General features: G+C 52.2%; 1 pseudogene; it reads right to left on the bottom strand.

Annotated features, from left to right (window-relative positions):
• Nucleotides 1-12,330, bottom strand: part of LOC135531199 (potassium voltage-gated channel subfamily H member 8-like) — a 63,329-nt pseudogene extending 50,999 nt beyond the window's left edge.
• Nucleotides 12,331-12,992: the final 662 nt, after the last annotated feature.

Genomic DNA, 12,992 nt, shown 5'->3' with positions numbered 1-12,992 from the left:
GTGGGGTAACATTCTGGAGTGTGGGAGGGGTAACATTCTGGGGTGGGGGAGGGATAACATTCTGGGGTGTGGGAGGGATAACATTCTGGGGTGGGGGAGGGGTAACATTCTGACCTGTCGGAGGGGTAACATTCTGGGTGTGGGAGGGATAACATTCTGGGGTGTGGAGGGGTAACATTCTGGGGTGTGGGAGGGGTAGCATTCTGGGGTGTGGGTGGGGTAACATTCTGGGGTGTGGGAGGGGTAGCATTCTGGGGTGTGGGAGGGGTAACATTCTGGGGTGTGGAGGGGTAACATTCTGGGGTGTGGAGGGGTAACATTCTGGGGTGTGGGTGGGATAAAATTCTGGGGTGTGGGAGGGGTAACATTCTGGGGGTGTGGGTGGGATAACATTCTAGGGTGGGAGGGGTAACATTCTGGGGTGTGGGTGGGATAACATTCTAGGGTGGGAGGGGTAACATTCTGGGGTGTGGGTGGGATAACATTCTAGGGTGGGAGGGGTAACATTCTGGGGTGTGGGTGGGATAACATTCTGTGCTGTGGGAGGGGTAACATTCTGGGGTGTGGAGGGGTAACATTCTGGGGTGTGGGAGGGGTAACATGCTGGGGTGGGAGGGGTAACATTCTGGGGTATGGGTGTGGGAGGGGTAACATTCTGGGGTGTGGGTGGGATAAAATTCTGGGGTGTGGGAGGGGTAGCATTCTGGGGTGTGGGAGGGGTAACATTCTGGGGTGTGGGTGGGATAACATTCTAGGGTGGGAGGGATAACATTCTGGGGTGGGAGGGGTAACATTCTGGGGTATGGGTGTGGGAGGGGTAACATTCTGGGGTGTGGGTGGGATAAAATTCTGGGGTGTGGGAGGGGTAGCATTCTGGGGTGTGGGAGGGGTAACATTCTGGGGTGGGAGGGGTAACATTCTGGGGTATGGGTGTGGGAGGGGTAACATTCTGGGGTGTGGGAGGGGTAACATTCTGGGGTGTGGGAGGGGTAACATTCTGGGGTGTGGAGGGGTAACATTCTGGGGTGTGGGAGGGTAACATTCTGGGGTGTGGGAGGGATAACATTCTGGGGTGTGGGAGGGGTAACATTCTGGGGTGTGGGAGGGATAACATTCTGGGGTGTGGGAGGGATAACATTCTGGGGTGTGGAGGGATAACATTCTGGGGTGTGGGAGGGATAACATTCTGGGGTGTGTGAGGGATAACATTCTGGGGTGTGGAGGGGTAACATTCTGGGGTGTGGGAGGGATAACATTCTGGGGTGTGGGAAGGATAACATTCTGGGGTGGGGGAGGGATAACATTCTGGGGTGTGGGTGGGGTAACATTCTGGAGTGTGGGAGGGGTAACATTCTGGGGTGGGGGAGGGATAACATTCTGGGGTGTGGGAGGGATAACATTCTGGGGTGGGGGGAGGGGTAACATTCTGACCTGTCGGAGGGGTAACATTCTGGGGTGTGGGAGGGATAACATTCTGGGGTGTGGAGGGGTAACATTCTGGGGTGTGGGAGGGTAGCATTCTGGGGTGTGGGTGGGGTAACATTCTGGGGTGTGGGAGGGGTAGCATTCTGGGGTGTGGGAGGGTAACATTCTGGGGTGTGGAGGGGTAACATTCTGGGGTGTGGAGGGGTAACATTCTGGGGTGTGGGTGGGATAAAATTCTGGGGTGTGGGAGGGGTAACATTCTGGGGTGTGGGTGGGATAACATTCTAGGGTGGGAGGGGTAACATTCTGGGGTGTGGGTGGGATAACATTCTAGGGTGGGAGGGGTAACATTCTGGGGTGTGGGTGGGATAACATTCTAGGGTGGGAGGGGTAACATTCTGGGGTGTGGGTGGGATAACATTCTGTGCTGTGGGAGGGGTAACATTCTGGGGTGTGGAGGGGTAACATTCTGGGGTGTGGGAGGGGTAACATGCTGGGGTGGGAGGGGTAACATTCTGGGGTATGGGTGTGGGAGGGGTAACATTCTGGGGTGTGGGTGGGATAAAATTCTGGGGTGTGGGAGGGGTAGCATTCTGGGGTGTGGGAGGGGTAACATTCTGGGGTGTGGGTGGGATAACATTCTAGGGTGGGAGGGATAACATTCTGGGGTGGGAGGGGTAACATTCTGGGGTATGGGTGTGGGAGGGGTAACATTCTGGGGTGTGGGTGGGATAAAATTCTGGGGTGTGGGAGGGGTAGCATTCTGGGGTGTGGGAGGGGTAACATTCTGGGGTGGGAGGGGTAACATTCTGGGGTATGGGTGTGGGAGGGTAACATTCTGGGGTGTGGGTGGGATAAAATTCTGGGGTGTGGGAGGGGTAGCATTCTGGGGTGTGGGAGGGGTAACATTCTGGGGTGTGGGTGGGATAACATTCTAGGGTGGGAGGGGTAACATTCTGGGGTGTGGGTGGGATAACATTCTAGGGTGGGAGGGTAACATACTGGGGTAGGGTGAGGGTGGGGTAACATACTGGGGGGATGAGGGTGGGGTAACATACTGGGGGGTAACATACTGGGGGGGTGCGTAACATACTGGGGTAGGGTGAGGGTAGGTTAACATACTGGGAGGGGGTGGGGTAACATACTGGGGTAGGGTGAGTGTGGGGTAACAAACTGGGGTAGGGTGAGGGTGGGTAACATACATTTACATTTACATTTAAGTCATTTGGCAGACGCTCTTATCCAGAGCACATACTGGGGTAGGGTGAGGGTGGGGTAACATTCTGGGGTGGGGGTGAGGGGCGGGGTAACGTTCTGGGGTAGGGTGAGGGTGGGGTAACATTCTGGGGTAGGGTGAGGGTGGGGTAACATTCTGGGGTACGGTGAGGGTGGAGTAACATACTGGGGTAGGGTGAGGGTGGGGTAACATACTGGGGTAGGGTGAGGGTGGGGTATCATTCTGGGGTAGGGTGAGGGTGGAGTAACATTCTGGGGGGTGAGGGTGGGGTAACATACTGGGGTAGGGTGAGGGTGGGGAAATATTCTGTGGGGGGTGGGGGAGGGTGAGGGGGGGTAACATACTGGGGTAGGGTGAGGGTGGAGTAACATTCTGGGGTAGGGTGAGGGTGGAGTAACATTCTGGGGGGTGAGGGTGGGGTAACATACTGGGGTAGGGTGAGGGTGGGGTAACATACTGGGGTAGGGGTGAGGGTGGGGTATCATTCTGGGGTAGGGTGAGGGTGAGGTAACATACTGGGGGGTGAGGGTAGGGTAACATACTGGGGGGGTAAAATACTGGGGTAGGGTGAGGGTGGGGTAACGTTCTGGGTGGTGACATACTGGGGTAGGGTGAGGGTGGGGTAACATACTGGGGTAGGTTGAGGGTGGGGTAACATACTGGGGTAGGGTGAGGGTGAGGTAACATACTGGGGGTAACATACTGGGGTAGGATGAGGGTGGGGTAACATACTGGGGTAGGGTGAGGGTGGGGTAACATACTGGGGGGATGAGGGTGGGGTAACATACTGGGGGGTAACATACTGGGGGGTGCGTAACATACTGGGGTAGGGTGAGTGTAGGTTAACATACTGGGAGGGGGTGGGGTAACATACTGGGGTAGGGTGAGTGTGGGGTAACAAACTGGGGTAGGGTGAGGGTGGGGTAACATACTGGGGTAGGGTGAGGGTGGGGTAACATTCTGGGGTGGGGGTGAGGGCGGGGTAACGTTCTAGGGTAGGGTGAGGGTGGGGTAACATTCTGGGGTAGGGTGAGGGCGGGGTAACGTTCTGGGGTGGGGAGGGGTAACATTCTGACCTGTCGGAGGGGTAACATTCTGGGGTGTGGGAGGGATAACATTCTGGGGTGTGGAGGGGTAACATTCTGGGGTGTGGGAGGGGTAGCATTCTGGGGTGTGGGTGGGGTAACATTCTGGGGTGTGGGAGGGGTAGCATTCTGGGGTGTGGGAGGGGTAACATTCTGGGGTGTGGAGGGGTAACATTCTGGGGTGTGGAGGGGTAACATTCTGGGGTGTGGGTGGGATAAAATTCTGGGGTGTGGGAGGGGTAACATTCTGGGGTGTGGGTGGGATAACATTCTAGGGTGGGAGGGGTAACATTCTGGGGTGTGGGTGGGATAACATTCTAGGGTGGGAGGGGTAACATTCTGGGGTGTGGGTGGGATAACATTCTAGGGTGGGAGGGGTAACATTCTGGGGTGTGGGTGGGATAACATTCTGTGCTGTGGGAGGGGTAACATTCTGGGGTGTGGAGGGGTAACATTCTGGGGTGTGGGAGGGGTAACATGCTGGGGTGGGAGGGGTAACATTCTGGGGTATGGGTGTGGGAGGGGTAACATTCTGGGGTGTGGGTGGGATAAAATTCTGGGGTGTGGGAGGGGTAGCATTCTGGGGTGTGGGAGGGTAACATTCTGGGGTGTGGGTGGGATAACATTCTAGGGTGGGAGGGATAACATTCTGGGGTGGGAGGGGTAACATTCTGGGGTATGGGGTGGGAGGGGTAACATTCTGGGGTGTGGGTGGGATAAAATTCTGGGGTGTGGGAGGGGTAGCATTCTGGGGTGTGGGAGGGGTAACATTCTGGGGTGGGAGGGGTAACATTCTGGGGTATGGGTGTGGGAGGGGTAACATTCTGGGGTGTGGGAGGGTAACATTCTGGGGTGTGGGAGGGGTAACATTCTGGGGTGTGGAGGGGTAACATTCTGGGGTGTGGGAGGGGTAACATTCTGGGGTGTGGGAGGGATAACATTCTGGGGTGTGGGAGGGGTAACATTCTGGGGTGTGGGAGGGATAACATTCTGGGGTGTGGGAGGGATAACATTCTGGGGTGTGGAGGGATAACATTCTGGGGTGTGGGAGGGATAACATTCTGGGGTGTGTGAGGGATAACATTCTGGGGTGTGGAGGGGTAACATTCTGGGGTGTGGGAGGGATAACATTCTGGGGTGTGGGAAGGATAACATTCTGGGGTGGGGGAGGGATAACATTCTGGGGTGTGGGTGGGGTAACATTCTGGAGTGTGGGAGGGGTAACATTCTGGGGTGGGGGAGGGATAACATTCTGGGGTGTGGGAGGGATAACATTCTGGGGTGGGGGAGGGGTAACATTCTGACCTGTCGGAGGGGTAACATTCTGGGGTGTGGGAGGGATAACATTCTGGGGTGTGGAGGGGTAACATTCTGGGGTGTGGGAGGGGTAGCATTCTGGGGTGTGGGTGGGGTAACATTCTGGGGTGTGGGAGGGGTAGCATTCTGGGGTGTGGGAGGGGTAACATTCTGGGGTGTGGAGGGGTAACATTCTGGGGTGTGGAGGGGTAACATTCTGGGGTGTGGGTGGGATAAAATTCTGGGGTGTGGGAGGGGTAACATTCTGGGGTGTGGGTGGGATAACATTCTAGGGTGGGAGGGGTAACATTCTGGGGTGTGGGTGGGATAACATTCTAGGGTGGGAGGGGTAACATTCTGGGGTGTGGGTGGGATAACATTCTAGGGTGGGAGGGGTAACATTCTGGGGTGTGGGTGGGATAACATTCTGTGCTGTGGGAGGGGTAACATTCTGGGGTGTGGAGGGGTAACATTCTGGGGTGTGGGAGGGGTAACATGCTGGGGTGGGAGGGGTAACATTCTGGGGTATGGGTGTGGGAGGGGTAACATTCTGGGGTGTGGGTGGGATAAAATTCTGGGGTGTGGGAGGGGTAGCATTCTGGGGTGTGGGAGGGGTAACATTCTGGGGTGTGGGTGGGATAACATTCTAGGGTGGGAGGGATAACATTCTGGGGTGGGAGGGGTAACATTCTGGGGTATGGGTGTGGGAGGGGTAACATTCTGGGGTGTGGGTGGGATAAAATTCTGGGGTGTGGGAGGGGTAGCATTCTGGGGTGTGGGAGGGGTAACATTCTGGGGTGGGAGGGGTAACATTCTGGGGTATGGGTGTGGGAGGGGTAACATTCTGGGGTGTGGGTGGGATAAAATTCTGGGGTGTGGGAGGGGTAGCATTCTGGGGTGTGGGAGGGGTAACATTCTGGGGTGTGGGTGGGATAACATTCTAGGGTGGGAGGGGTAACATTCTGGGGTGTGGGTGGGATAACATTCTAGGGTGGGAGGGGTAACATACTGGGGTAGGGTGAGGGTGGGGTAACATACTGGGGGATGAGGGTGGGGTAACATACTGGGGGGTAACATACTGGGGGGTGCGTAACATACTGGGGTAGGGTGAGGGTAGGTTAACATACTGGGAGGGGGTGGGGTAACATACTGGGGTAGGGTGAGTGTGGGGTAACAAACTGGGGTAGGGTGAGGGTGGGGTAACATACATTTACATTTACATTTAAGTCATTTGGCAGACGCTCTTATCCAGAGCACATACTGGGGTAGGGTGAGGGTGGGGTAACATTCTGGGGTGGGGGTGAGGGCGGGGTAACGTTCTGGGGTAGGGTGAGGGTGGGGTAACATTCTGGGGTAGGGTGAGGGTGGGGTAACATTCTGGGGTACGGTGAGGGTGGAGTAACATACTGGGGTAGGGTGAGGGTGGGGTAACATACTGGGGTAGGGTGAGGGTGGGGTATCATTCTGGGGTAGGGTGAGGGTGGAGTAACATTCTGGGGGTGAGGGTGGGGTAACATACTGGGGTAGGGTGAGGGTGGGGAAATATTCTGTGGGGGGTGGGGGGAGGGTGAGGGGGGGGTAACATACTGGGGTAGGGTGAGGGTGGAGTAACATTCTGGGGTAGGGTGAGGGTGGAGTAACATTCTGGGGGGTGAGGGTGGGGTAACATACTGGGGTAGGGTGAGGGTGGGGTAACATACTGGGGTAGGGTGAGGGTGGGGTATCATTCTGGGGTAGGGTGAGGGTGAGGTAACATACTGGGGGGTGAGGGTAGGGTAACATACTGGGGGGGGGGTAAAATACTGGGGTAGGGTGAGGGTGGGGTAACGTTCTGGGTGGTGACATACTGGGGTAGGGTGAGGGTGGGGTAACATACTGGGGTAGGTTGAGGGTGGGGTAACATACTGGGGTAGGGTGAGGGTGAGGTAACATACTGGGGGGGTAACATACTGGGGTAGGATGAGGGTGGGGTAACATACTGGGGTAGGGTGAGGGTGGGGTAACATACTGGGGGGATGAGGGTGGGGTAACATACTGGGGGGTAACATACTGGGGGTGCGTAACATACTGGGGTAGGGTGAGTGTAGGTTAACATACTGGGAGGGGGGTTGGGTAACATACTGGGGTAGGGTGAGTGTGGGGTAACAAACTGGGGTAGGGTGAGGGTGGGGTAACATACTGGGGTAGGGTGAGGGTGGGGTAACATTCTGGGGTGGGGGTGAGGGCGGGGTAACGTTCTAGGGTAGGGTGAGGGTGGGGTAACATTCTGGGGTAGGGTGAGGGGCGGGGTAACGTTCTGGGGTAGGGTGAGGGTGGGTTTTTTCACTCTTACCAATGATGAACAGAATCTCCACCAAGATGTCGCTGTAACTGGGGGGTTGCGAGCCCGGAGCCGCCCCCTCGTCCCGCCCCTCCACCACGGTGAAGCAAACGTTATAGGGCACGGTGATGGCCACATAGAAAGTGGCCAGGAGGATCAGCCAATCCCAGCCCGCCTTGAAGGTCCCATAGTGTAGCAGGATGAAGCGAGACTTTGGGGTGGCAGCCACCTTGTACTCAGGGATGGGGTTGGTGGTCGCCCCAAACATACTCTGGAGAAGAAAATGACACATCATAACAACACGAAGGCAAACACCAAGACATTATAATAGAGGTAAATAAAAATGATACACTGAATGAATAAAGACCATGTGGGATCTTGAGACAGATACAGAAAGAACCGGTATAGGATGGAAGGATCTAGAGAAGACGGCCCAGAACAGAAAAAAACCGGTATAGGACGGAAGGATCTGGAGAAGACGGCCAAGAACAGAAAGAACCGGTATAGGACGGAAGGATCTGGAGAAGACGGCCAAGAACAGAGTGAGATGGACAGAAGCCCTGATGACCTCTGCTCCCAACGGAGGGATGGGCCTATGTAATTAAGTAAGTCCATGACTGAAGGGTTTATCCTTACGAACAAGACCGATCCCAGAGCCAGTCACCCAACGGCCAGATAATGATCATAGGAGTTAGATATACAGCACAAACAGATCTTGAACCACGGCTACTAACAAAAGGGTTATTATGATCCCATTCAACCTCTCTCTCGTATCGTCTGAGATCCCCAAAGACTGGAGAGCTGCCGCGGTCATCCCCCTCTTCAAAACGGGGTGACACTCTAGACCCAAGCTGCTACAGACCTATATCTATCCCAGAATGTTACTGGAAAGCTGCCGCGGGTCATCCCCCTCTTCAAAGGGGGTGACACTCTAGACCCAAACTGCTACAGACCTATATCTATCCTACCCTATATCTATCTTTCAAAGGTCTTCAAAAGCCAAGTTAACAAACAGATTACCGACCATTTAGAATCCCACCGTACCTTCTCCGCTACGCAATCTGGTTTCAGAGCTGGTCATGGGTGCACCTCAGCCACGCTCAAGGTCCTGAACGACATCATAACCGCCATTGATAAGAGACCTTACTGTGAAGCCATATACTTCGACCTGGCCAAAGCTTTCGACTCTGTCAATACCCACATTCTTACTGGCAGACTCGACAGCCTTGGTTTCTCAAATGATTGCCTCGCCTGGTTTACCAACTACTTCTCTGATAGAGTTCAGTGTGTCCAATCGGAGGGCCTGATGTCCAGACCTCTGGCAGTCTCTATGGGGGTGCCACAGGGTTCAATTCTCGGGCCGACTCTCTTCTCTGTATACATCAATGATGTCGCTCTTGCTGCTGGTGATTCTCTGATCCACCTCTACGCAGACGACACCATTCTGTATACTTCTGGCACCTCTTTGGACACTGTGTTAACTTCTTGGAACTCTAGGGGCGCAATTTCCTTTTTGGATGAAAAACGTTCCCGTTTTAAACAAGATATTTTGTCACAAAAAGATGCTCGACTATGCATATAATTGCTACTGTTCGAAAGAAAACACTCTGACGTGTCCAGAAATACAAAGATCTTCTCTGTGCGTGCCCTTTAACGTGAGCTTCAGGCAAAACCAAGATGAGATGGCATCCAGGAAATGACAAGGATTTTTGAGGCTCTGTTTGTCATGATCTCCTTATATGGCTGTGAACGCAAGAGGAATGAATCAACCCTCTCTGTCGTTTCCCCAAGGTGTCTGCAGCATTGTGACGTATTTGTAGGCAGATCATTGGAAGATTGACCATAACAGACCACATTTACCACGTGTCCGCCCGGTGTCCTGCGCCGAAATTGGTGCGCAAAAGTCACCTGGCAGTATTTTTCCAAGGAATACAGAGAGGAATGCAAGCTTCCACGAACTGCATGTCAATGAAGAGATATGTGAAAAAACACCTTGAGGACTGATTCCAAACAACGTTTGCCATGTTTCGGTCGATATTATGTAGTTAATCCGGAAAAAGTTTTACGTTGTAGGTGACTGCATTTTCGGTTCGTTTCAGTAGCCAGGCGCAATGTAGAAAACGGAACGATTTCTCCTACACACAGACGCTTTCAGGAAACACTGCGCATTTGGTATGTGACTGAGAGCCTCCTCATTGAAAACATCAGAAGCTCTTCAAAGGTAAATGATTTTATTTATTTGGTTATCTGGCTTTTGTGAAAATGTTGCGTGCTACATGCTACACAAAATGCTATGCTAGCTTTGCATACTCTTACACAAATTAGTCCATTTCTATGGTTCAAAAGCATATTTTGAAAATCTGAGATGACAGTGTTGTTAAGAAAAGGCTAAGCTTGAGAGCAAACAAATTATTTTAATTTTATTTGCGATTTTCAGAAATCGTTAACGTTGCGTTATGCTAATGAGCCTGAGGCTTTAGTCACGATCCCGGATCCGGGATGGGGAGTTTCAAGAGTTAACTAACCTCCAGAGAAGCTTCAATGCCATACAACTCTCCTTCCGTGGCCTCCAACTGCTCTTAAATGCAAGTAAAACTAAATGCATGCTATTCAATCGATCACTGCCCGCACCTGCCCGCCCGTCCAGCATTACTACTCTGGACGGCTCTGACTTAGAATACGTGGACAACTACAAACACATAGGTGTCTGGTTAGACTGTTAACTCTCCTTCCAAACTCACATTAAGCATCTCCAATCCAAAATTAAATCTAGAATCGGCTTCCTATATCGCAACAAAGCATCCTTCACTCATGCTGCCAAACATACCCTCGTAAAACTGACCATCCTACCGAACCTCGACTTTGGCGATGTCATCTATAAAATAGCCTCCAACACTCGACTCAACAAATTGGATGCAGTCTATCACAGTGCCATCCGTTTTGTCACCAAAGCCCCATATACTACCCATCACTGCGACCTGTACACTCTCGTTGGTTGGCCCTCGCTTCATACTCGTTGCCAAACCCACTGGCTACAGGTTATCTACAAATCTCTGCTAGCAGCACCTACTCATAGCACGCGCTCCAGCAGGTATATCTCACTGGTCACCCCCAAAGCCAATTCCCCCTTTGGTCGCCTTTCCTTCCAGTTCTCTGCTGCCAATGACTGGAACGAACTGCAAAAATCACTAAAGCTGGAGACTCATATCTCCCTCACTAGCTTTAAGCACCAGCTGTCAGAACAGCTCACAGATCACTGCACCTGTGCATAGCCCATCTGTAAACAGCCCATCTATCTACCTCAACTAACCCACCTGGTTAAATAAAGGTGAAATTAAAAATGTTTAAAAAAAATTCTAGCTCCAAGACGATGGCAGTTTGGAAAAAAACGAAAAAGTAAATTGTGCTGATTTACTGGCACATTGAACCATATGGGGCACCGTATGTTTAAAAACTATGTGGGTAGTGCTAAAAACAATGACGTCATTGTCTGAATTCCTACATCTTTATGCACCTTCGCCATTGAAATGTTGAGGAAGTGATTACCCATAGGAGTGGTGGTTTGATGTTTATAGGTGCTTATATGGGCTGTATTGGACACTATAAGAGTGTTGATAGGGTGAGATATGGGCTGTATTGGACAATATAAGAGTGTTGATAGGATGAGATATGGGCTGTATTGGACAATATAAGAGTGTTGATAGGATGAGATATGGGCTGTATTGGACAATATAAGAGGATGAGATATGGGCTGTATTGGACAATATAAGAGTGTTGATAGGATGAGATATGGGCTGTATTGGACAATATAAGAGTGTTGATAGGATGAGATATGGGCTGTATTGGACAATATAAGAGTGTTGATAGGATGAGATATGGGCTGTATTGGAGAATATAAGAGTGATGATAGGATGACGTGAGATGTATAGGACAAACATGTTGCTAACTGGGTGATACGGGGATGTGTCGTGCGACGCAGAGCTCTAACAGACCCCCCATAATGCATCGCTCTTTACAGTTCTATATAATTCCAGTAGCTAACTGCAAATGTCCATCCATGTGTTACAGTGTACTCACGTTGTTGATCTTGAGTTTGCTCTTGTCCTGTTTCTGCAAGTGGCCAGACAACTGGTAGAGTACGGCCCGACTACGCCGGCGGTTGTGGTCAAAGCCTGGGGGGCGGGTGATCTGGTGCACCTCCAGACCCGTCTCCTCGTCTGGGGACCGGCAGGCCGAGGGGGTGGGGGTGGAGGGAGAGACAAGGCCGAGGGGTGGGGGTGGAGGGAGACAAGATCCTTTTGATGTACTGTAATTAGCTTATTCATTGTTCATCAGGTAACTGTCAATCCCTCTCCCTCCAACCCCTCTCTCCCATTTTCCCTTCATCTGAACCTCCCTCCCTCCCTCACCAGTGTCTGAGTCTTGTCCATGGTCCCCCTGGTCCTGCTGGTCCTTCCTGGTCTCTGTGATGTCCTTGTGGGAGACCAGAAACAGCACCACCTCTCCCTTCTCATTCTTGATGGGCACTATGTCCAGCAGACACCAGAACTGCTCTCCTGAGATACAGACAGACACACAGACAACCATAGGTCAGAGAGGAGTAAAACATATAGGCTCTGTCTCAATGGCCTTGCTCATCTGTCCTCTCCTTCATCTGCAATTATCTCAAACAACTGAGCAAGTAGACTAATGACTATGATGAAGGGGAAGAGATGCGTTTGAGAAAAAGCCATAGAAACCCCTTGAGGGACCTGTGGAGAAAGTCTAACCAGACCACTGACTAATCTCTGACAACTAGAACCCAGATGGTTCCCTTCCTTACCCCCCTTCTTGTACAGGATGCACTCAGTCTTAAATTCCTGCCGCTCGTCCAGAGCCTTTTGGATCTGAGTGGTTAGGCTCTCGCTGGTGTCCGAGCCGTACAGGAAGTGACACCTGCAGCTCTTTTGCATCAGCTCACCGCGGGCGAAGCCGGTCAGCTCGCAGAAGCCGTCCGAGCAGTAGACGATGGGGTAGAGCGACTGCACCTGGGCGTTACCCAGGACAAAGTTACTGTCTGAGAGAGAGAGAGAGAGTGAGAGAGAGAGAGAGAGAGAGAGAGAGAGAGAGAGAGAGAGAGAGAGAGAGAGAGAGAGAGAGAGAGAGAGAGAGAGAGAGAGAGAGAGAGAGAGAGAGAGAGAGAGAGAGAGAGAGAGAGAGAAAGAGAGACAGACGGGACGAGTTTCAAATGCTATTTGGGATAAAGAACATCAAAGAGAGCTCCTTTGAACTTTGTATAGAAGTTGAATCATATTTCTCTCTGGATTACTTGCAAGACCTTGTGAGTCTTTGTGATGGTAAGGGCGATGAGGCTGTGTTTTTGCTCCAAGCCGGGTCTCTGGCTGAGTATGGGAATGAAAGAGCAAACCTAACAAATCACATAGCTTGGCTTAAATTAAGGGCATCAGGGGCCAAAGGCAACAAACAGAACTGTGTTAATTCATGCATGAATGAAGTCAAGACATCAATTACATATACATGCAGTTCCTGTTTGAGTCAAGGGTGGTAGGGGGATTTGAGTGGCGCTGCCTGGCGCTTGACGGAGATACGCCCTCTTGAATATTTCTATGGGTAATTTAGTTGTTTGATT

The sequence above is a fragment of the Oncorhynchus masou genome, unplaced genomic scaffold (assembly GCF_036934945.1).
Source record: "Oncorhynchus masou masou isolate Uvic2021 unplaced genomic scaffold, UVic_Omas_1.1 unplaced_scaffold_1550, whole genome shotgun sequence".
Classification (NCBI taxonomy): Eukaryota; Metazoa; Chordata; class Actinopteri; order Salmoniformes; family Salmonidae; genus Oncorhynchus; species Oncorhynchus masou.
Note: the sequence above shows the minus strand (reverse complement) of the source record. Positions and strands in the feature narration are given on the sequence as shown.